Raw genomic sequence first — 22824 nt, forward strand, 5'->3', positions numbered from 1 at the left:
GTCTGCAGTAATGGCGATGCAAAACATGCTGTTGTCCCAGCAATGGCACCAGTGGCACAATCTGCTTGAGTTCGGAGCTCGAAAGGTTTTATTGCGAGCCACAAACAAAACTGTTCGAATTTAGTGCAGTTTTGGCCAAAACAAGCTTTGATGATAAATATTGATAATGCTCTTCAGCCCTTCTGCAAAATAACCCTTTCACCTACCTCACTTCGCTGAATATTAAGGCAGTGTTGTTGCAAAAAAACAAATGATGCCACCGGTACATAGCTGGGATGGCAGCTTACTTTTCTTTACTCTTGCAACAGACAATGCAAGTATCGAACTCTTTTCGATTCAACAGGCTAGTACCCCAGACATGTGTAAAACAACACTAGTGCGCAAAATTCTGGGCTCTAAAGATTCAGAACTTTAGCTAGGAAAAGCATTCTACGACGGGCATATAATTGTACAACATGCAGTATGCTGCTGCCTGAACATAAAATTACACCTTCATAAGTCTAATTCACCTTTCTTAGGCTCAGGTAAGCCTAATAGGCCAAGCCTATTTAATTTGGAAGCACTTCTAACTATTACATGTAAAACTTGTGTTTAGCTGTAGGTAAATCACTCATTTTTATACTACTTTTTCTGCATTAATATTGTTGGTCAGCCTATGCTGGCAGGTCACCATTTCAGGAGCACTGTCCTCAGGTATTGTGCTGCAACCGTATTTCTCTCAAGGTCTGTTTTGGGAATTGCTAACCCACTCCTACTAACGTGCATACACTGAGCCTGCTTCTTGTAGTGATTCATCATCAGATTATTCTTTCCTATGCTGTTGCCGATTTTGCCTTTTGCAGGTCAGGAAATAACAAATGTCCAGCTCGGACAAAAGCAACATTTTTCCATTTCACTATTCCTCACCTTACTTACCTTCTCCCTCCTTCCCTGAATTTCTTCATTGGAAACAAAAGCCTATATAAGCCCCAGCAGGGATGACCACACTGCCGAGGAGAAGACAAGTATTACTGTAGAAACGTTGCCTACCTGGGTGAGGCTCCCCTTCAATCCTTTCGTTTTCTTTGACTTTAAAGCACATTCAGTGACATTTGGCCCCTGGCACATTTTCTCGTACACAGTGGCTCAACTTGTGTGTGCGTTTTGCCTTTCTTGGCTGTCCTGGCTTGGCTAGTCGACCGGCCAGAATCTGTGCTGAACCCCGCGGTTGTCCAGCACGACGCCTCGCCACACTTGTTGGCTGTACCTTTATCTTCCTGCCCCTTCGTCTGTCCGTGGCAGTCGCAGCCTTCAGCTACATCATCGTTGTGAATGCGCCACAACTGCTGTTTACCTTGTTAATTTCGGTTGTGACGTTTTCTAACAAGGCAATGTAAGCAGAATTTCCATCTGCTAGACTGTGCATTCGGCGCAGTGCCTGTTCAAGACCAACATACGTCTCTTCAACAACCTGTAAAACAATTTTTTGAAAATTAGGTTTGCCATGCAAACAATTTTATTGCTTGCAATGCAGCATGAGTAAGCATGAAACCATTAAATTCACCCCGCCACGGTGGTCCTATGTTTAAAGCACTCAACTGCTGTGCTTGAGGATGTGGTATCGAATCCTGGCCACATTTGCCCTTTTTCGATGGAGTTGAAAAGCAAGGTACCAGTGTGCTGTGCGATGTCAGTGCGCTTTAAAGAACCCCAGGTGGTCGAAATTTCCAGAGTCCTCCACTACAGTGCCCTTCATAGCCTGAGTCACTCTGGGACGTTAAACTCCACAAAACAAACCAAACCAAAATCATTAAATTCCTTAAAAGAAGAGAGTACCTACTTATGACTACAATGTTTTCATGGCTGTCCACTGCTCCACATGGCTACTAGGTGACAGCTACCTAGTGAGGGGCAAAAAAAAGCAGGAAAGACTTTTTTCTTTTACTGATAAGCTCATATTGCATGACATGTGGTACTTCCTACTGTCACTAATGAGTGGGAGGAGTCTGACTATGGACTCCATCTTACTCTCTGTGTCACTAATGAACATAGCAATGGCTGATCACTGCAAGGCATAATCACGGAATAGCCTCATAATTAAATTTTTTTATCATCACATGCCTCTTCAATAACTTGGGTTATGACTGCTGAATTATGATAAAAATCTTGGGAAGCACCATTATAAAGCTGCTGTCAAAACTGTCATAATTTGAGGCACACTTATCAAGCCTTGTTTGCCTTTGTTGCTTTACAATCTGGTGATAACACCTTATGGGTGGGATTCAATGGTAATGCCAGCTAGGTACCTCAGGTTGGAGACTTGAGCAAGGAACTGAAGATGGACCCTGTGACACTAGAAGTGGCTCACTGCAGCTGCAGTCATCCTCCATGCTTGGTTCATCGCAGCTTGTGGAAGGGACTGCAGTCCCCAAACCTTGCTGGCTGCACCTCATGGGCATGAAAAATTCCAAGGGTGGGCATTTCTTGCCGAGCGCAAGGTGTCCTAGCTGGCAGCAGTCTTCAGGCGTCAGCTCGGGACTGTTGGGAAAGGGCCCCCCAAAAGCTTTCTGCACTGCTGCCTGATGCTTGCAGAAGGCCCCTTGGTTCCCTCTCCAGCAGCTGCAAAAACCTATGTCGATGTGAACTTTGTATGCTGTGGTATTCTCAGTATTTGGCACTGCATAGACGTTCTTGCCAATTTCTTGTATGGTGCAGCAGATATTTCTGGGAGTTTCTGGAGCAGGTGCTCAAACGTGAGGCTATGAGTTGCTTCTCAGTGGTGAGCATGCCGGAGAAGCCTTGCTTCAAAGTACTTTTCCCGAGTTGTCGCAATTGTTTCCACCAAAGCAACTGCATTATATGCCTTGGTGCGGCAGAGCACAATGCCTTTTAATACTCGGATTGAGGCCTCCGAGTAAATATTTGTGTTGTGGCCTCTAGTTGATGTGAAGCCAGTTCGGTACAAAAGCACCCACTCCTTCTCACACCTGAGGAATGCCTCAACCCTTTGAATATATGAAGGGTATGGGAGAAGACTTAGGTGCTCCTTTGATTCCTCAAGTGCCTCAGTATCCTTTGAGTACAGGATCTGGAAATAAAATAGAAATTACAGTTAGGTACAAAGCATTATTGCTTCACTGAACTTTAAAGCATGTGCAGCCAATGCACATTCTGCTTGTAACCTCTAAGATTCCTCATTCATTCTGCTTGTAACCTAAGATTCCTCATTTAGTAAGATAGTGTGAAAGGTCCCATGCTGCAGATAATCCAGCATCATTGTTGGTTTTTACATTAGTGTTATGAGTGAAAAATAGCGGGCATGTCTCTAGCAGACGGTATTTAGCAGGTGAAATGGCCAGCGTGTGTGATGTAATGTGACCACATCATATGACATGGTTGGGAGGAGCTGCGAACTCAAGTTGCTCATTTGTGGTCGAAAGGTGATACATGATTCATCCTTTCAGGAACTTTGAATACTGTGTCAGGCATGCTGCCCTTAGATCACGCAGGCACATTCGTACAGCTTGTTTAAAGCGGGGATTGATTAAGGAAGTGACAAAGTGCATGTATGCAAATGAGGATCTGTAAGGGGAGCCAAAGACACTGGTTTCGTACCCTGAAGGGTACAGGTAAATGTCCACCAAATTTCCACGGTATTTTGATTTCTACCATATTACGCAACCAAATCTCTCTGTGGCTGTTGAATGAGCGGTCGAATCTTCAGAAAATAAATAAATGGAAAATAAGCTTGTTATACATGTTGGAAGGCTGCCATCAGTTGTTGCCTGTTGTCTTTGGCCACCTTGTTGTGCGCAGATGTCAACCAGCACCACTCGGCTTGGAGCACATGGAAATGGCAGAGCAACTGTTGAGCTGCAGGCCATGTCTCGTTCAAGGCGTCCTTCTCTGGCCTGGAGTTGTCGCTCATGAATGCCATAGGTGCCTGCAGTCAGAAGTTTTATGTGTTGCAAGTTCAATAAGTGCATTTAATGTGACCTTTAAAAGGCTTAACCTTTGCATGTAGCATCACACCATTGTGATGACAGGCAGTGATTCAAATAGAACTGCAACTTGTTGGAACATGTGATTCCTGGTACAAGAAATGAGGTTCAGCGAGATGGAAAGCAGGTTGAATAGGTTGGCACTCAGTAGGGTTTATGCCTTATTTGTTCTAAGTAAGAGTTCGTCCTTTCATCATAAGTGAGAATCTCAAAGGTTGAAAAAAATTATTCATGAATGTTTTCCTTCCAATTATATTTTTGGCCTGGGGCTTCTTGTAAGTAAACAAAATTGTTGAGTAGTGATAAAAATATAAGCCAACCTTCAGTACCTTGTGCTTGTACAGTAATACCTTGCACACCTCGTGTTTGGTGCATGATGGCCTTAGTTGCTTATGCATCATAAAACCCAACACAGCACAATAAGACCTCGTTACAACAGACACTCATAGGACCTGAGAAAGATGTTTCTTGTAACCAAAAATTCTAACCACATGAGGAGTCTGACCAGATCTATGCAGATCAGCATATGCATGCGTATAAACACAAGTAACTCAGTTCAGTAACTCGAGATCAACTGCAACTAATGATGAATGATCTAGACGGGAAAAGCAGAAATGTAGGCCTAAAGATTAATATGCAGAACACTAAGGTAAGGCGGAACAGCCTGGAAAAGGAACAGCAGTTTAAAATAGGGAGCGAAGCGTTGGAAGTGGTAGGCGAATAGGACAGGTAGCGGCCGCAGATCCGGACCACAAAAGGCAAATAACTAGGAGAATAAGATTGCGATGGAGTGCATTTGGAAGGTACTTGAACTTTATGACTAGCAGCTTACCGGTATCACTCAAGAGGAAAAGTATGACAGTTCCATCCTACCGGTACTGACCGATGGGGCTGAAACACGGAGGTTAACGAAAAGGGTTCTACTTAAGTTGAGGGCAACGCAGAGAGCTATGGAACGGAAAGGGGTAGGTGTAACGTTAAAATATAAGAAGTGTACAGAGTAAGTAAGAAAAATAACTCAAGTTACTGATATTCTAGTGGAAATTGTAAGGAGAAGAAATGGGTATGGGCAAGGCATGTAGTGCAAAGAGAGGCTAACCGATGGTCTCTAAGAGTAACCAATTGGATTCCAAGGGAAGGTAAGCCTAGCAGGGAACTGCAAAAAATTAGGTAGGTGGATGAGATTAAGAAATTCGCAGGGTCAAATGGATGCAGCTAGCACAAGACCGGGTTAACATTTTTGAAGAAAATCTGTTAATGTTTAAACTATGTGAAAGTACATGAACTCTCCACATCATTGAATTTTTTTTGCCTCCTTGAATCTTGCAAACAAGCAGTTATGAAGACGAGAAACCAGACGACCATCCGCTGCCACAAGCAAATGACCAGGAAGGGGGGGGGGGGGGACAGCTTGCATGGAAGTACTTGCTCCCAGTCCGCGGGCCATAGGAAACTGAGTCACTGTGACTGAAGTCTACTCGTGTTTCATGTAGCTATATTGTTTGTAACTTGGCGTAAAAAAAACTAACCTGCTCTGGTGGCTCAGTAGTTAGGGCACCCAGATACTATTGGCTGTGGCGGCTGCATTTGCATAGACGCAAAAGGCAAAAATTGCCCATATGTTGTACAATGTCAGTGTGCATTAAAGGTTCCCCGGTGGTCTGGAGAGTGGCATCTTTCATAAACTGAGTCTATGTGAGACTCAGGTTATATACCATATACCATACGTATTAAAAACAGTAAATCTTTCCCATATCAAGGAATGGGTAAATATATGTACTGATATCAAGAGCTTAGAAACCAGTGTACTATCATCAGAAAAGTATGCCAGAGTCCTTCTATGAATATTTCCAGAAAATTTGTATAAATTGCTGCCTTAGGAGGGCAATGCCAATCCCCTGCTGTCATCACCAAGCATTTGATGTTCCTTCATCATAAGTAATTTAACATGCTCTGTAGGCAAGATACTTCAGGAGTGTTTCCTTTTACTAGCTCTAGTGCAATCAGATAATACCACATACCTGTTTCCTCCAAAGCATAGAGGATAGTGCTCCTTCAGCAGGTGAAATGCTAGGCTGTAGCCCTCCTTGGTCTGTGAGCTGTGTAGCAGCACAGCTATCGGCACTGCTCCAGCCTTGGTTGCAGTGAGTAGCACAGTTGCTGTGCTTCTCGTTGAGTCACATGATGCAGTAGAGTCAACAAAAATAATCTGTTGTGCTGAGGCTAAGCTCTGAGCATGGCACATTATTGGTGTTGTGACAAGTACTGTTCAGCAGTTTCCTTGGTTTGATGTGGTGTGCACCATTACTCCTGTGAAAACAGAAAGTAGTATAAGATTTTTTTTTCACAGATATTTAGATATTCTGAACAAGCGTGACAGGCTTTGTTATAAAAAGTTTCTTCTGAAGAGATGAAAAAAAAAAGTTCCTGGAGAGGTTCAGATAGTGGGGGCTTTTATGAATGTCAGTCTTGTAGCATTTCTTTTCATGAACAGATACTGCTCTGCCACGTTTTAAGCGCTAGACAAAACTGTCAGAGAAAGCTTCCTGGCTTGTATATGTGACTTCTCTATGTAAACTTTAAATATTGTGTATTAATTGCTTCAACCCACGTTAAAAGGTAGGTGTACAGTAGAACCCCTTTTTAGTATAGTCACTGGGTCTAGCAAAAATCTGTACTATATCTGGGTCTTTACTATATCAGTTGTTGGTAATGACATTGTCTTAAAGATGTTGCGTGATAGTTAAATGGCCACTTACTGAACGTTTCTTGTCGCTTAATGAGAAAAAACACTCTGATATGGTTTTCATCTCTCTCTTATCTCCTCGTGCAATTTTTTTGTTACAAAAATTTCTTACATCTTGTCGAAGTACCTCTTAAGCATGAGGACGTGGCTACGAATACAACCGAGTTCAATTTCATGTGAAAACCAAAGCCTTGCAGAAACACAGCGTCACTTTTCGCTGTTTCTGTCTTTTAAAAGGCAATAAATGATAAATGCGCATGGCAGTCAAGTGCTGCAAGATCGCACACGCTGCACCTACACTTCTTGCCTCCGCTGCCTCATGCTTTGTGCTGCACAGTACTGTGAATGCTAGCCCGTTTATTCCCCTTTACCATTTCTTGCTGCACTTTTACTCTCCCTTACTTTCTTAATGGACTGCGCCGCCTCCTTTTTATGTTTGTAGACAGCTTTACTTTTTTTTTGTCCTACGCGCTGCATGCTTTCCCTCACGGCTCCAGTGCCTCTGTAAAGTAGGCTTGTCCTGAATGCTGCTAAGCCTGGTGGTAAAGCCACTTAAGAGGACACTCGCTGTTATTTTTCTGTTTTCAAATACAAATAAATGTATATATTTTCTTCGCGATTCTAGGTAGTGCGCGGGCGATAATGTCATATCGTGGGAGTCGTCGCCGCGGTCAGGCGCACTTTACTATAACCGAGTTTTGCCAAAAATGTCTTTACTATATAGGGGGAAATATGTACAGTTTTCTATGGAAGATGAACTGGGACTTCAGTTTCACTTTACTATATCAGTTTTTACTATATCCGAGTTTACTATAGCGGCGTTCTACTGTAATAGAATCATAGGTTTTGAATACAGCACAAAGGTTATGAGTGTTTGAGGCAAGCTTCTCCTCAGCCAGTTAATTGCATTGTTTCAGTGACAGTGTTCAAAGGAGCAGGAAATTTCAGATGAAAAAAACATTTTCTCACTTACACAAGGTTTTTGTATGAGCAATCTTACCTTGAGCTGCGTACTGAGCCATTTTTTCATTAATCTTGGGCAAGAGATCTCCCACCAGACCATACTTGTTGTTTTTCCATTGTTCATACCAGTAGTACACAGTTCTCTTGGTTGGATTTATGGCAGCATTTGCCAGTAGAACGTGACTCTCGGCATCTTGGGTTAGCACCTCTTCGTGATGGTGAATGGCACCTGCTGCCGTCATTCCGGCTTCAAAGTAGCTTGCAAATTTTTCTCGTGTTTCCGGACTAGCACGAAGCATCCTCAATGCATTGGCTGATTGCGTGCTATGATTGTGGTTGCCCCTTGACGGCAGGAAGTGGGATATCACTGCATAGGTATTTGTCGGTTTTTTTTTGGTGTCTGCATTCACCTTTTTTATCTTAATGTCAAGCTTTGCAGGGCAGTTGGCGTTGCGCCCGTCTGACACCTTGTTGCGCCGGTGGTGCTGGCACCGCCAGACTTTGTGGAAGACCATTCTGCAATGAGAAAAGAAGTTGTTTGCAGTTCAGAAATTCTTATTTTTGATTGGCACGAATTCTAAAAGATTATTTTGCTGGCAGTGAATGCAGTACTAGCCTAAGAATCTTGCTTACGGGTCCCTTTAGTATTGCAGATTTTCCAGATATATGAAACAGTACTTATCAGATTTGCATACCATTGCACTAATGCTGTTGAATGTGTTTAGTTGATAAATATTACACACCCTGATGTTCTTCTGCTGTGTAAGAACCAAGGAGATATATCAGGGAGAAGAAAGGATGGTTTTTACAGTGTAAACTAAGAATTATATGAAATCCTGTTTCAGTTCTTGCTTTGTGCTCAAGCCTGTAAATGGCAAGAGGCATATGTGATGGCGGTCTGCAGTAAAAAGCAGGAAGAGAAAGAACAAATAAAAATGAGATATGATAAATGTGCATTTTTCAGATGGTAAACTATGGTGCCGCATGGATAAAAAGCTGCCCCCCTCCCCCTCCATAATATATATATATAAAGTGCAGAAGTTGTACAGGTGCATGTTTTCATTTTTTCAGTATTCATTTTTACCTGCTCTGCTAACAGCCTAAGCAAGGGCTGCAGTATGTATAAATAAATTAATAAAAGAAGACAAAACACTGAACAATGTAGCGGTGGTTATCTTGCATGTCCGGAATATTTTGCATCAAGGGAATTAAGAGAAAAAAATAATTCGAAAATTCAAGGCCTTGTGAAACAATGCACCAATACACTTGGATATGTGCTCATCTCTGTGTTCACAAGACAAGAAAACATACTATAGCTTACCGTGTGCATTTTGTGCTCACTTCAATAATCCGGGATGTGTTTGTCGTCATGCTGTACCGCTGCATCCATTAATCAGCATCTGATGCATCAAGCAAATTGCAACGCAATACATTTATCTCGGAGGTAGAGGACTCTCGGTCCTCCACACATTCAAAGGTGCCTGCCTCCGCCATTATTCTCTCCGAAGACGCTCTAGCAACAGAATGCTACGGTGTAGCTCTGTCCAGAGGAGGTGTGGTGAAACTGGTGGCTTTCTTGGTTCGGGCGGCCTACCTGGCACACACAGGCGCAAGTCTGAGAATGACAGTTCCGCGGGCCCAAGTCGGAGGCGCACTCAGTGAATTATACGACCTTCGGTAACTAGGAAAGCGCAGTAAGGAGGAACAAGCAAAGCACTTAGAGCCACCGGTGATCACCACTGGGATCACTGTCCAAACTGGCTATTAGTTGCCTTTACAGGTTGAGCGAGCAGCACTGAGAACGGTGGACTGAAATCTGAGATCTTGGAACGAAAAACATGCGAACTTGGTTTAGTTCGTGTTTCGGTTTCGTTTGTGATAATCGACTCAATTGTTTTTTCTTAAGTTTTGCATTTCTTCTTTATTGTTAGCGTGACTGTCCGTAAAAAACATTGCAATGAACATTTCCACTGCTGATTATGTTCACATTTATTCTAGGCACTATACCCTAGATCCTTGTAGGCACTATACCCTAGCGATTTCAATTACGGAACTACTTGTTTTCTGGCACCTGAATTCGGCAGTAGCGCATCTAATCTCCGAGTGCATCTCGAGTAATGCAATACGGGAGTGTTTTCGTGCCACTCTTAATTTTGTGGAGTAGGCAAAGCAGCGCATCTGGCACCGAACTTGCTCAACATGCCACTTGGCGAAACCTGTTTACCTGAACAAAATGCCCGACTCAGAATCAACAGAATCAAGACCTACAGGATTTTCAAGCAAGCTCTTCCAATCACATCAAAGAAGACAATTAGTGATATGGTTTTTGTCTGTGCAGGGTTGTGCAACCTTAAGGATGCTCTCATTAAACAGGGTGTCTAGCAATGTGAAGTTGACAGGGGCAAATTGCATGTACTAGGAAATCAAGGAAATGTCAAGAATATCATTAAAAACTAAAATTAATGTGATGGCCTGATATTGGGTGTTGTAATAGTGCACAGCATGCAGTCAATGCACATCTGGCTTATTTTCTCTGACTTGGTTTCAGTTCCCTCATCAAATTGGGCACTGTACTGCCAATTTCGCATGACCTAAAGAAGGTGCTTTCAGTAATCTAATATGGAGGCAACTGGGGCATATCCTGTAGTCCTCGTAGGTAGAATTGCTCTTTAATTTAACTAAACCTGCACTTGTTTATCAATGATGATAGTCTTATGAAAGCCAGTTGTTTGTTTCTTGGAGGCATAAAAGACGTAAAGTATGAAGAAAGCACTCCGATTCGCATTTGAAAACCACCATTGTAAAAGCACAGCAGTAAGTTGTTGATGCCTGCTGTAAGGAGACTACAAAACTGGAATGACAAAAGTGGATGTGCAATTTGATGGTTTAGTTTGGTTTATTTATTTATTTATTTAGAACATACTGCAGGCCTACAGTAGGCCCAAGCAGGAGGGGCGAATACATAATATATGCAAAAAGAACAGGATTAGCAAAATTGAAAAATGGGTAATACAAGTTGTAACACAAAATACAACAATAAATACAAGGCTCATATGCAAAATACAAAAAGTAAACGTAGAAATAAATGGCTCTCAAATTAAATGCTGTGACGAAAACATTGAGTCAAAAGAATCAGCTCTGGTTAAAAGATCTGGTGGACACCTGTTCCACTCCTCACTGGTGCGTGGAAAAAATGAGTATTTAAAGGCGTTAAGAGTTTAACGTTGTGAAGTGATTTGAATTATGAGAGGCGCCATAGTGAAGGGCTCTGGAAATATCGACCACTATATGTCCTAATGTGCACTGATGGGCACCTTGCTTTTTGCCACCATCAAAAGCCAATGAGGATTTCCGCATCCTTGTGTTCAGCAGCCGAGCACCATAACCACCGAGCTTCTTCAGCAGAACTGTAGTTTTACGAATCTAGCAATACAGATAACATTTCAGTGGCTGCAATGATGCTAGCATTAAGGCTTGTTAGTGCCAGTCACTATTACTTAACTCACAAAGCCATACAGCTGCACTTTTGCATGCTCAGATATTATTAACCTCACTCTGCTTTAAGTACGGGCTGAGATGTATACAGGTTTGAAACAAGATTAGGACAGCGTTGTCTATGTATTGTCTTCTTCTGCAATTAACTATGAGTCCATGATAGTTATATTCATTTGATCTCATTTAGTTCTCATCATCCACCCAAATGAATGATTGTACTGACAGCAGCAGAGTTGTAACAACCAAAATAGTGGAGGAGTTGAAGGGGCGGTTTCTCTAAAGCATCACTAACATTGCAGGCTCAGTCCTTACTTGTTTTTCACCTTTTTCGTACCAATATACAAAGCCATACCTCTCTGAAAGCAAGCTTTTAGCTGCTCCAACATTGCAGAGCTAGTCACTGGCAAGAGATACTCTCTTCTTAGTAGTATTCAAGTACTGAAGTGAGGTAAGGACTGCATACTTGGAGAACAAGTGTGGCAGCTTAGCGTTTCAGGGTAATATTCAGTGGCTTTCTTGCCTGTACGAGCCTTCACACTGTAATATTAGATTATCCCAAAGGCTCGGTTTATACCTTTTCCTAGTTTCATCTTGGGCACTTCACAAGTACATGATACTCATACACTCAACCTGTAATGTACTTAAAGAGCATAAAATGAGTATAAAAAATATATATATCAACAAACTTGAAGAGCAAACATGTGTTCAGAGCAACACTTGCAGTGCATAGGTTACTGCTACATCAGCTTTTGTATATTGTCCATTTTCGTTGATTACAATTTTTCTCTTTCCTTAATGGCAAGAAAACGCATTGTTCAAGACATCAATAGGGTAATTTGCTCGACACCTTGTTAAATGCAGAGAGGGTTGAAGGAGCAATGGTTTCAACTTCACAGCAAAAATGGTGCAACTGTTGGACTTTGCATTAAAGTGTTTTACTCTTGAATGTTTTACTCCAGTACTTTTTAAAAGTAGCATCTTAACTGTTGATATATTTCACCACACTGCTTCATCATAATTTATTTAACTCTTAGGGTTTAGGGGCTTACTGTGAACTTCATTTGCAGGCTACCAGTGTGTTCCTGATGGCTATTGCAGATCTCAGAAAGTTGTGCACAAAGCTCATGTGTACAACAGTCTTACAAATTACTATTGTGATCAACTAAAGCAAAGCTCACCAAATTGAAAAAATATGCACACAATTCTACTGTATAACTTCATCGTCAAGGCAAAGATCATTAATGTATGAAAAATAACTGATTTGTCCTTTGGTGAGATACTGAGACACATTGTTTCAGTAAAAGGTGAAATGCAATGTTGTAATGGACATTAAAAATTTAGCTCTTGGTTGTACATTGTTCACCAAAATAATGTTAACTTCTCATTTTTTTGCAAACTCAAGTGATTAGAAATTTTAGTCTCTTCCATCAGTATGCTGGCATTCTCAATCGTAAACACTATTACTCTGCCTTATTTGTGAACCTTCTTATGTGAAAGTGTGGTACTGAAGGAAATAAATTGGAGTGAACTTTCATGGGGCCTAAGTAAGTGCTCAACAAGTGAATTGCAAACTTAGTGTGCCCTCCTTTATAATGAGCGACTGCTCACATTTAACTACACTGAGCAGATTTGCTAGTACTGATGCAGCACATCCATCCTGCCACTGATGTGTAAGTCTGTCAAGCGCGGAAGTAGCTCTGAAAAATAGAATTTTTTCAGCCGCGGTAGAGCCCGTGACACATACTTTGCATCATAAGGAACTTGAACAATCACATCATTTTCTACACTCCACACATAAAAAAAGCACACCTGGGTCTTTGTACAGAACATCTGAAACTGGACCTGGCTGTAATAGCCATTTGGTCCACAGTCCTGAAGCTCTAGTTCGGCATCTTTGTTGAGCCTAACATCATACTTCCCACTGCCGATTAATGGTACACAGTTATTTGTATGGGGACAGTTCAGTTCAGGCGTTCAGTCGTGTCCGACTCTTCGTGACCCTATGGACCATGTCACGCCACGCTTTCCGGTCTCTCACTATCTTCTTAACATCACATAGCTTCATCTGCAATGCCTCGAGAATGCCATCTAACCATCGCGTTCGCTGCCTACCCCTTCTCCGGCGACCCTCAACCTTTCCCAGCATCAAATCTTTCTCCAGCGACTCCTCTCTTCTCATCAGATGACCAAAGTAGCTGAGCTTTAACTTTAGAATTTGACCCTCCAATGAGCAGTCAGGGTTTATGGTCGACAATATCGACTGATTTGATCTTCTGGCAGTCCAAGGAACTCTTAAGAGTCTTCGCCAGCACCACAATTCAAACGCGTCAATTCTTCGGCGGTCAGCCTTTTTCACAGTCCAACTCTCGCATCCATACATCACAACTGGAAAGACCATAGCACGGGTTATACGGATCTTGGTTGGAAGACTAATGTCTCTGCTCTTTACTAGGCGGTCAAGGCTAACCATTGCTCTCTTTCCCAGAAGCAGGCGTCTCCTAATTTCATGGCTGCAGTCTCCTTCCGAGGTAATCTTGGCGCCCAAGAACAGAAAATCTGTCACAGCTTCCACTTCTTGTTCATTGATGCTCCAGGACTTGATAGGGCAAGACGCCATGATCTTCGTCTTTTTAATGTTCAGTTTAAGCCCAAACTTCTCACTCTCTTCTTGTACGCGCATCAGAAGTCTCTTGAGTTCCACTTCACTTTCTGCCATTAAAGTGGTATCATCCGCATATCTAAGGTTGTTGATACGTTTTCCAGCAATCTTCACTCCAGCTGAAGACTCGTCCAGACCGGCCTTCCTCATGATGCACTCTGCATATAGGTTAAATAGGCAGGGCGACAGTATGCAGCCTTGCCTCACCCCTTTCTCAATCGGAAACCAATCAGTAAGACCATGCCCAGTTCTGACTGTGGCCTCTTGCCCTTCATAAAGGTTCCTGAGGAGACAGATGAGGTGAATTGGAACTCCCATCTCTCGGAGAGCTTGCCACAATCTGCTGTGATCTACGCAGTCAAACGCTTTCGCATAATCAATAAAGCAGAAGTAAATGGGTTTCTGGAACTCTCTTGCTTTTTCCATGATCCAGCGAAGGTTGGCAATTTGGTCTCTAGTTCCTCTGCCCTTGCGAAACCCAGCTTGCACGTCCGGAAGCTCCCGATCCACATACTGCTGCAGCCTACCTTGCAGGATTTTTAACATCACCTTGCTAGCATGCGAAATAAGCGCGATCGTGCGGTAGTTGGAACAATCTTTGGCACTGCCTTTCTTTGGAATGGGGATGTAAACTGACCTCCTCCAATCCTGTGGCCACTGCAGGGTTGTCCAAATCTTTTGACATAATGTATGCAGTGTGTTAACAGCGTCGTGGTTGAGGTTTTGAAGCAACTCAGCTGGAATACCATCAATTCCGCTAGCTTTGTTCTTAGCAAGGCTGGCTAAGGCCCATTCAACTTCACTCTTCAGGATGCCCGGCTCGAGATCAGTAAACACAACCGTCCTATGTTGGGTTTGCACATCCGGGTCCTTCTTGTACAGTTCTTCTGTGTATTCCTGCCACCTCTTCTTTATCTCTGAGGCTTCAGTGAGGTCCTTGCCTTGTTTGTCCTTTATCACGCCCAGCTTAGCACAGAAGCTTCCTTTGATATCTTTGATTGTCTTATACAGAGCTCTTGTGTTCCTTAATTGGCTGTTGTCCTCAACTGCTTGACACTGTATGTTCAGGAAGGCATTCTTATCTCTCCTTGCTATTTTCTGAAAATCCGCATTGAGAACCTTGTATCTTTCTCTTTCCCCCATACCTTTTGCCATCCTCCTTTCCTCAGCTATTTGCAATGCCTCTTCAGATAACCAGTTTGCTTTTTTGCATTTCTTTTGCTTTGGAACTACCTTAGTAGCAACTTCTTGTATTATATCACGAACATCAGTCCACATCTCTTCGGGCTCTTTGTCTTCTAGATCTAATTCTTGAAATCGATTCCTCACTTCCACAGCATATTCTAATGGAATCTGATCCAGATCATACCTGAAAGGCCTTCTAGTTTTCTGCGTTGTCCTTAATCGAAGCTTAATTTTAGCAACAAGAAGCTGATGATCGGTGCCACAATCGGCCCCAGGCCTTGTTTTTACTGCTTGTATAGCGCTTCTCCATCTCTGCCGGCAAATAATATAATCGATCTGATTCCTGTACAGACCGTCCGGTGAAATCCATGTGTACAGGCGCCTCTTGTGCTGTTGAAAATGAGTATTCGCTATGGTCAGGTTGTTTTCTTGACAGAACTCTACTAGCCTCTGCCCAGCTTCATTTGGCTCACCAAGACCGAACTTGCCTGTAATTCCGGATATTTCTTCACTCCCGACCTTAGCATTCCAGTCTCCTATGAGAAAAACGACGTCTGATGATGGGGTGCGGTCTAAAAGGCATTGTAGGTCCGCATAAAAGCTCTCAACGTCAGCTTCTTCAGCAGCAGTATGGGGACATTTGATTTCAATTATTGCATCCATGCCTTCAATAAGCCCATCAGGACTGGTGCTGAGCCATGGAAGCTCAGTGTTTACGACGGTTCCAGTTTGCCTAACAGTCAGCCCAGTCTTTTTCGAGAACTGCTTGCGGGCAACAGGCTCCATTTGTTTGCCATATCTGGTAGCGGCATTGCCAGAAAAGCTGGGAGAAAGCATCCTCACCGCCGCCTTCTCACATACTGTGCTTTCCCTTTTTGGGACTTTACTTACATTTGAAGCGGTCAAACGAAGTTTACGGGAAAGAAACCACAGTGGCGTTGCTTGGGTAGCTGCCTCTAACTGAAGCATTTCTGCTCCTCGGGATGAGAATACCACATACTGCTCATAAAACGTATTGCACACTGCACAGTTGTCGCTGCTGTGGTCACCATGCTTGTCTCCATCATTGCTGGGCAGGGAAGGCACTTGCCGCTGTACTTGCGGGTGAAACGTCTCGTAAAGAAGAGTGCCTGCACAAAATAGAATAGATCATAAATCACGTGAAACAAGTTTATCTCATGGTAAAAACTTAAAATAAGCTCTAAAACCAATTTATAGTGAGCCAAATTTGCCGAAAGGTACCTGCATGCTGTGCAATGTTAGTGCACATAAAAATCTTTGTGGCTGAAGTCTAAGTCCTTCTCCATCCCGTCCCTCACGACATAAGTCAGTGAGCCAGTTTGAGTGTCTTAGCCTCAAAACTAATTGTTTATTGGGCAAGCTCTTTAGTAAGTAGCTTAGAGCTTGTAGTGAACTGAATGTTTCTGCTAGTGTACGATGTGAACGTGAAACTAGGAGAAGCACTTTAAGCAACAGTTCTTTAAGAAGCACTACTGTTTTTATACTACACATGCAACTGTAGAGACCTGAACCAAGAGAGCATGCCGTGCCGTGGCACTGCACAATTCTTTTTTTTCAAGTCTATGTTAGCATTCTACTTTGAACTTATCATGTACTTAGTTTTTGCCTTCAGTGATGGTCAGAGATATCGAAAGGAGCTCAAAAGATGAACACAGGGAATAATGCTCGAGTTTGTGCTTTTAAGTATCACTGAGCAGTGCTATCGCCTTTTAACTGCAAAGCTGTCCAGGGACAATTAAGTCAGATATTTGCAGTAATTTGAGGAGTTAATCACAACATACAAGATATTGTCAATTCTAATTACCCGGGGTTTCAAACAAGTAAGGAAATGGTGACTCTGCATGGAATTTCCGGATCTCTCTCTGGTCATTGGCATGAATGATGGCCTCCGACGCTTTGTGGAGGGATTATCCACAACCTGCTTTTGAATCTTAAAGGATATGTCCTCAAGCATGGCTGGCTCTACGTTGCGTTTCGTGCCGCTGTTCCATAGAGCTGCCCTGTCGGTGCAAGATGATGCGGTCAAGCCTTTTGAAACCGCCATTTCTATTTTCCACAGCACTGCGCCAACATGACTTTCCCTTTCCCGGCCATACAAGTGCATCCGGCGGTTATAACTCCTCCTTGTTGCTTGATGCATGCCCAAGCAGTTCTTGGCGTTGCACTCAAAGATTGAGATGGGCATACCGTGCCTTTCCATAGCACAGGTCACTAGATATTTTGTGCGTGAGGATTTTACCCACCCACCCACTTTGCAGATAGTTGTATGACTCCAGGGACCTGAAGTTTCTCATCTGTTAAGATCACACGCTTTAGAATTCACCAAGTAAAAGATGATATCCGCAGCAGAAACACACGGCCATTCGCGAATGTCTTCTGTCCATGCAGTGACTGCATCAGGGTGGCTGTATGTGAGATTGTTTGAAAAAAAAAATGTTTGCAACTTCATTACTTTTGTGCTGCAAGAGAGAAATACATAGAAAAGTGCACACAGATGAAGCAAACATAGGCGTAATTTATCACAAAGACGAGTGATAATCGAATGTAGAAGGGCGGATTGCATGCGCGATGAGAGTAACACTGAGAATCTGATCTCCCTGCCTTTGAAAGTAACAGTAATCTATGCCTTGTAAGTAAAGGAAGGAATATGCGTCAGATTACTGTACCCGGCGTCTTTCTCTTTGGCACTTTGTCTAGAGTGAACCTCCCTGACAGCGGTAGTTGGAAGTACACTTGTAGCTACGATGTATGTGTAAACACTGTTCTGAATGCATTTCCGCGTCAGTTAGCAACGAACAGCCAACAACACACACAAAAAAAAACTGATTTATTTATAGAGAGGGAAAGGCGCGATAATTGTCTCACTTGTTTTCTGTGGACACCTCAACCGCGACATAAGGGAAGGGAGGAAGGTGAGAGTGAAAGGGTAAAGGGAGAAAGAGGAGCCGTAGTGGAGGGCTACGGAGTAATTTCGACCACCTACTGTGCCGGAGTTCCCGGGTTCGAACCCGACCTCGGCGGCTGCGTTTCGATGGAGGCGAAACGAAGTGGCGTCCGTGTGCTGTGCGATGTCAGCGCACGTTAAAGATCCCCAGGTGGTCGAAATTACTCCGTAGCCCTCCACTACGACTCCTCTTTCTCTCTTTCCACTTTCATTCCCACCTTCCTCCCTTCCCTTACGGCGCGGTTCGGGTGTCCACAGAGCAAGTGTGACAGTTACTGCGCCTTTCCCTTCCTGTGAACCAATTTAATTTAACTGGGGATTTTTATCGTGCGCTGACATCGCACAGCACACGGACGCATCTTCGTTTCCCCTCCATCGAAACGCAGCCGCCGAGGTCGGGTTCGAACCCAGGTACTCCGGCACAGTGGTCGGGCGTCTTACCACTGCACCACCCCGGCGGGGCACCAAGCGTATATTTATAGCCTACGTGAAGTATGTTATGGCGCGGTACGGTACATAACCTGCCTCATTAACTGATCAGCAGCTACAGGTTTGATGGCGAAAAGCGATCAGACTTCACACGTAGCGCGTGAATCACGATCCCGGTCGTTCCTGGCGAGATTTATCACGAATTCTATAGTTATTTACGCTGAAGCAATGATGCAATGAAGTTCAAATGCCAACCATTACTTTCTGGCATGCACTTCCTCGTTTCTCGTAAAAATCTGCATCGAAAACTGTAGATTTGCACCGAACGGCACCGATGGCATTCAATGTCGTGATTTCCGCAGATAGCAATGAATAAAGGGTGAACCATTATACTTACCTCCGATATCGACAGGTGCCTCGGAGTCCGGCGGCAACCTAACAGTGGCTGACGCCGACGCCATCCGGCAGTCGCACGGATTGATCCGCCGCCTCAGGCACTCACAGTAGGAAACTATTCGCCTCGATGAGTAAACCTCAACACCGGGTGACTAGCCCTAAAGGTCAAAAGCGATACTGAGATGTCGAAAGGCACACAGATACAAACAGCAATACAGCACTGAACCGACACTTTCCGCTGCCGTTCGGCAGTCGCTAGGCAGTCGTATACGGACGCTGTCAGAAGCAGTGTGTGTCTCGGTGTGTCGGCGATGACTCAAGACACTGGTGAGATTAGCCGAATGTTGCAGAATGATGCTGTGATGACAGAAGATAGAAACACAGATGCAGACAGCAGCCACGGTGCTGAGGGCCAACTCTACATGAACGCCGACTGTCCAAAATGGCCGCGCTTCCAAGCAGACGCTAGACGGAGCCAGTAGTCCAAATATGGCGGCGCCCACACACGCTTGAATGCAAGGGTCTATAATGACTGCCACATTGCTGCCGAATGAATCATAGAATGCCTGTGGCATAGTCTGCTGCAAGGCGTTTCGTGTTGGCCAGACAATTTCATCTGTAAGCCTGCAATATGCCACATGCAGCCATTTGTTAAAGATGCGAGATACTATTGCCTCTGAAACGTTAAAGCGAAAGCTAAGATCAGCATTTTGAAGGTTTTGTTTCAGCTTTATCATAAAAACAATGAATTCCTGAAACTTGGAGAGGCTGTTGTTATCATTGTGTGAAACAAAGCTTGTGAGAGCTTGGAATACAGCAAACAAAACTGTAAAGTTTGCCATTCCACTGTAAAGCCACACTTTTGCATCAAATTTTTCAGTTTGGCTTCGGACATCTCAAGTTGCTCTTTTTCTTTCTGCAGCGCATAAAGTTGTTCGTTGACAGTCACAGAATGCAGCTCCAGCGCCTTTATGTCTTCCATTGTCATGTCGGTCTGAATGAAGATCCCTAGAGGAAAAAAGAATCTTTGCAAATTCATTACCAGTAGCTGCATAGAGAAAGGTATGAATGGCTAGGCATCATGCCCCCATAGGCAGAACTGCAATCCAAGGGCTTTTAAACAGACACGAACAAGTACTTTTGCCCCCACCCCACACCACCCCTTAATTTCCTTCCCGCAAAAAAAAAAAAAACGAACCTGTCTCACATTCATCGGTATGATCGACTTGCTTCTCTGGCGATTCATCTGAAGTTACTTCATCAGCATCAGTCTGCCGCTTTTGTGCATATCGCTTCTCTCTGCGATCGTGCCGCAGAGAATCGGCATGCCTGGTTCCATAGCCGAGGTTGAGAGACGGGGCCCAATCAGGATTTGTTTTGTCGAAGAGTTTCGATGGTTCGCCTGCGGATGAAAGTTTACAAGCTTTCCACGCTTCTTTGGAACGTCTTCATTTGAAAGTCGGCGTACGTGAGTAGAAATGAGGCATAGCATAGCTGGTCTTAACTAAAACATCGTAAGGGGCAAAAAAATTACACGGACACGCGCAACTCTGAAACAGTAAAATGAACGCACTCGGAACTGGTGTCTGCGCGTTCGCGTTGCCTTGTTTTTAAAGAGATTGTAAAGTAAGAGTTGACTCACTTGTTATGAAATGGATGCCGCATACTCGCATATTACGACCTTTGTGATTGAACTGAGTGCGTTTGATGCGCGTCAACCAAGGTTCTGGTCTTCTCGCATTGGTTTGGTATGACTTTTGCCAGAGAAAAGAACCTCATACTGGTTGGCTCTCTCTTCCTCCCTTTGACGTTGCTGTGATTGGAGCAGCCTACAATAGTGCAATTAACCATGTTTACACAAGAGAGTTCACAAACGCACGGAAAACAATGCGGGCTTGCTCGAAAGCGACTGCGCGCACCACGGCCATGCCGCCACTGGGTAATGGTGGGTCAACTGGGTCGCCAACATGGTCGACGCGTTTCCCCGAATGACGTATGATGTCAGTGCAAGCCATGTATATTTGGTTGTGGGTGAGGTTAAGGCAGAATGTACAACTGCCGCTTCGGCACCGGAGCCCGCAGACACAGAAGACCAAACGTCGGACTCCCCGTCCAGTGCCACCCCCACTTGGCAGGTGACTCAACCCTCACCTCGGCTAAGACTGCTGACCCACCTGCCGATCACCAGGCCAAAGCAGCGAACAGCCTGGCATCCAACGTAGCTCATGGACAGGAGTCCCAAGCTGATGCCCCTACAACAGAGGTAAGTATTTCCTCTTTCCCTCCTCCTAATGAGGCTTCTGCCCCCGCAGGGAATCAGGATCATTGGCGGCTAGATACAGGTGCAGCGCAAGGCCAGACGCAAGCGCAGTCGCAACCTGCCTAGGCTGACCACCGTCCTCTTCTGTTCATTGGAACGCGGCCTCTCCCCCAGGGACATCGTGAAGGAGGACTACAGCGCCTTCCCCTACGGCTTCCCTGCAGTCCTGGAGCTTCGAGTGAACGCGAAGTGGAATATAATCGCCGCAGACGTGTCCACGGAGGCTGCCCGTGACCAGCTCCTGGCCCTCTCCTCACTGTCGACCACACAGGTGTGTGCGTTCGAGGCCTCCCAACGTAACAGCTACGTGGAAATGGTGTACGGCGCCAACTGGGAGGTGAGCGACAGCGTCGTGGCCGACTCCATCGAGGCCGACGTGGGGATCGTCAGCCTGAGGCACAGCGACCAAGCCGTGACGATACAGTTTGCTGCTCCACCTCCAGACCACGTCCTCATCTCCGGGATGCTGTTCCGTGTCCGCCCCCTCATGGCCCACCCCTTGCAGTGTCCCCTATGCGGAGGGTACAACCACACCAGGTCTGCCTGTACCCAACCACCACGCTGCACCACCTGCAGTGGGCCCCACCTCCGGAAGGACTGCATGGCTCCCGCTCCGAAGTGCATCCACAGCAGTGGACGCCACAAGGCCTCGGACCCGTCCTGTCCACGCTGGAAACAGCAGAGTAAGCTGACCACTGCCCTGCGCAGGAACCCCAACCCAGAGGCAAGGCGGACCATCCTCGCCGAGCTGCGCTCACAGCAGCCGAGCCAACGCCCCCCTCGAGCCACAGCTCCCCAAGGGGGAAAAGGTAACTACGCAGGGGTCCTCAAGACCAGACCTCGCCCTGCAGCCCAAGGCCCTGCCAAGCCTCCTGCCACGGTGGGGGCGGTGCAAACAGGTGTGACCGCTGCCATCCGACTGGCGGTCCAAACCCTCCTCTCCCAGCTTCCCCCCAACTCAGGGACACGTAAGCTGTACGAGGCAGCTCTCCTTGCAGAGAGCCCTTCTCTCCTTAATCATGGCGAGCCGTAGAGGAACCGCAGAGAGGCCACGCGCCCTCCAGTGGAATGTGCATTCCCTACGCGCTCGCCACGCTAACCTACGAGACATGATTTTGCAGGGAACCCTGAAAGTTGACGTCCTGGCGCTTCAGGAAACCAGGATACCTGCGGAATCTGCTCGCCTACCGGGCTACACTGGCTACTCTGACCTGTCCTGCTGTGCCCTCGGTCCATGTGCAGATGACCCATGCCTGGACCCGTCCCATCCTCAGGACCGACCCCGCACCGCCATCTACGTGCGCAACTCCATCCCGCACACGGTGCTAGATGTCGCTGCCAAAGACCTGGGCCGCCTCAAGATTGGTGCCATCCGTGTCAGTCTGGGCAACACAGACACCTCGGTGGCCTCGGTCTATGTCCCCCCGGGCGTCCCATGGGATCCTTCCTGCCTCACGGCCCTGCATTGCCGCCTAGGTAATGATGCTGTAATCTGTGGCAATTTCAACTCCCACCACAGGGCCTGGGGCAGCCAGACATCAACAGCCAGAGGTAAGATGCTGCTGGATTCCATCTCAGCTGCTGGCCTGCGGTTCCTGAGGCCCACGGCCCCAACCTTCATCAGGCCTCGATGCTTGTCCATCCTTGACCTGGCCCTGCTGACGGAGGCCTGCTTCTACACCTGGG

At 45.2% G+C, this 22824-nt stretch overlaps 2 pseudogenes across 1 annotated transcript; both read right to left on the reverse strand.

The window, feature by feature from the left end:
* Window positions 1–1294: 1294 nt before the first annotated feature.
* Window positions 1295–3916, reverse strand: LOC146174568 (uncharacterized; annotated as a pseudogene). Its single transcript, XR_014702338.1, has 3 exons — window positions 3737–3916; window positions 2286–3067; window positions 1295–1450 (listed from the first exon to the last, which is right to left on the reverse strand). The product of XR_014702338.1 is annotated as an uncharacterized LOC146174568 (transcript).
* Window positions 3917–6035: 2119 nt separating this feature from the next.
* On the reverse strand, window positions 6036–20833 carry LOC146174569 (uncharacterized; annotated as a pseudogene).
* Window positions 20834–22824: the final 1991 nt, after the last annotated feature.

This window comes from Amblyomma maculatum, chromosome 11, assembly GCF_055883805.1.
Source record: "Amblyomma maculatum isolate TAMU_Amacu chromosome 11, ASM5588380v1, whole genome shotgun sequence".
In the NCBI taxonomy this organism is placed as follows: domain Eukaryota; kingdom Metazoa; phylum Arthropoda; class Arachnida; order Ixodida; family Ixodidae; genus Amblyomma; species Amblyomma maculatum.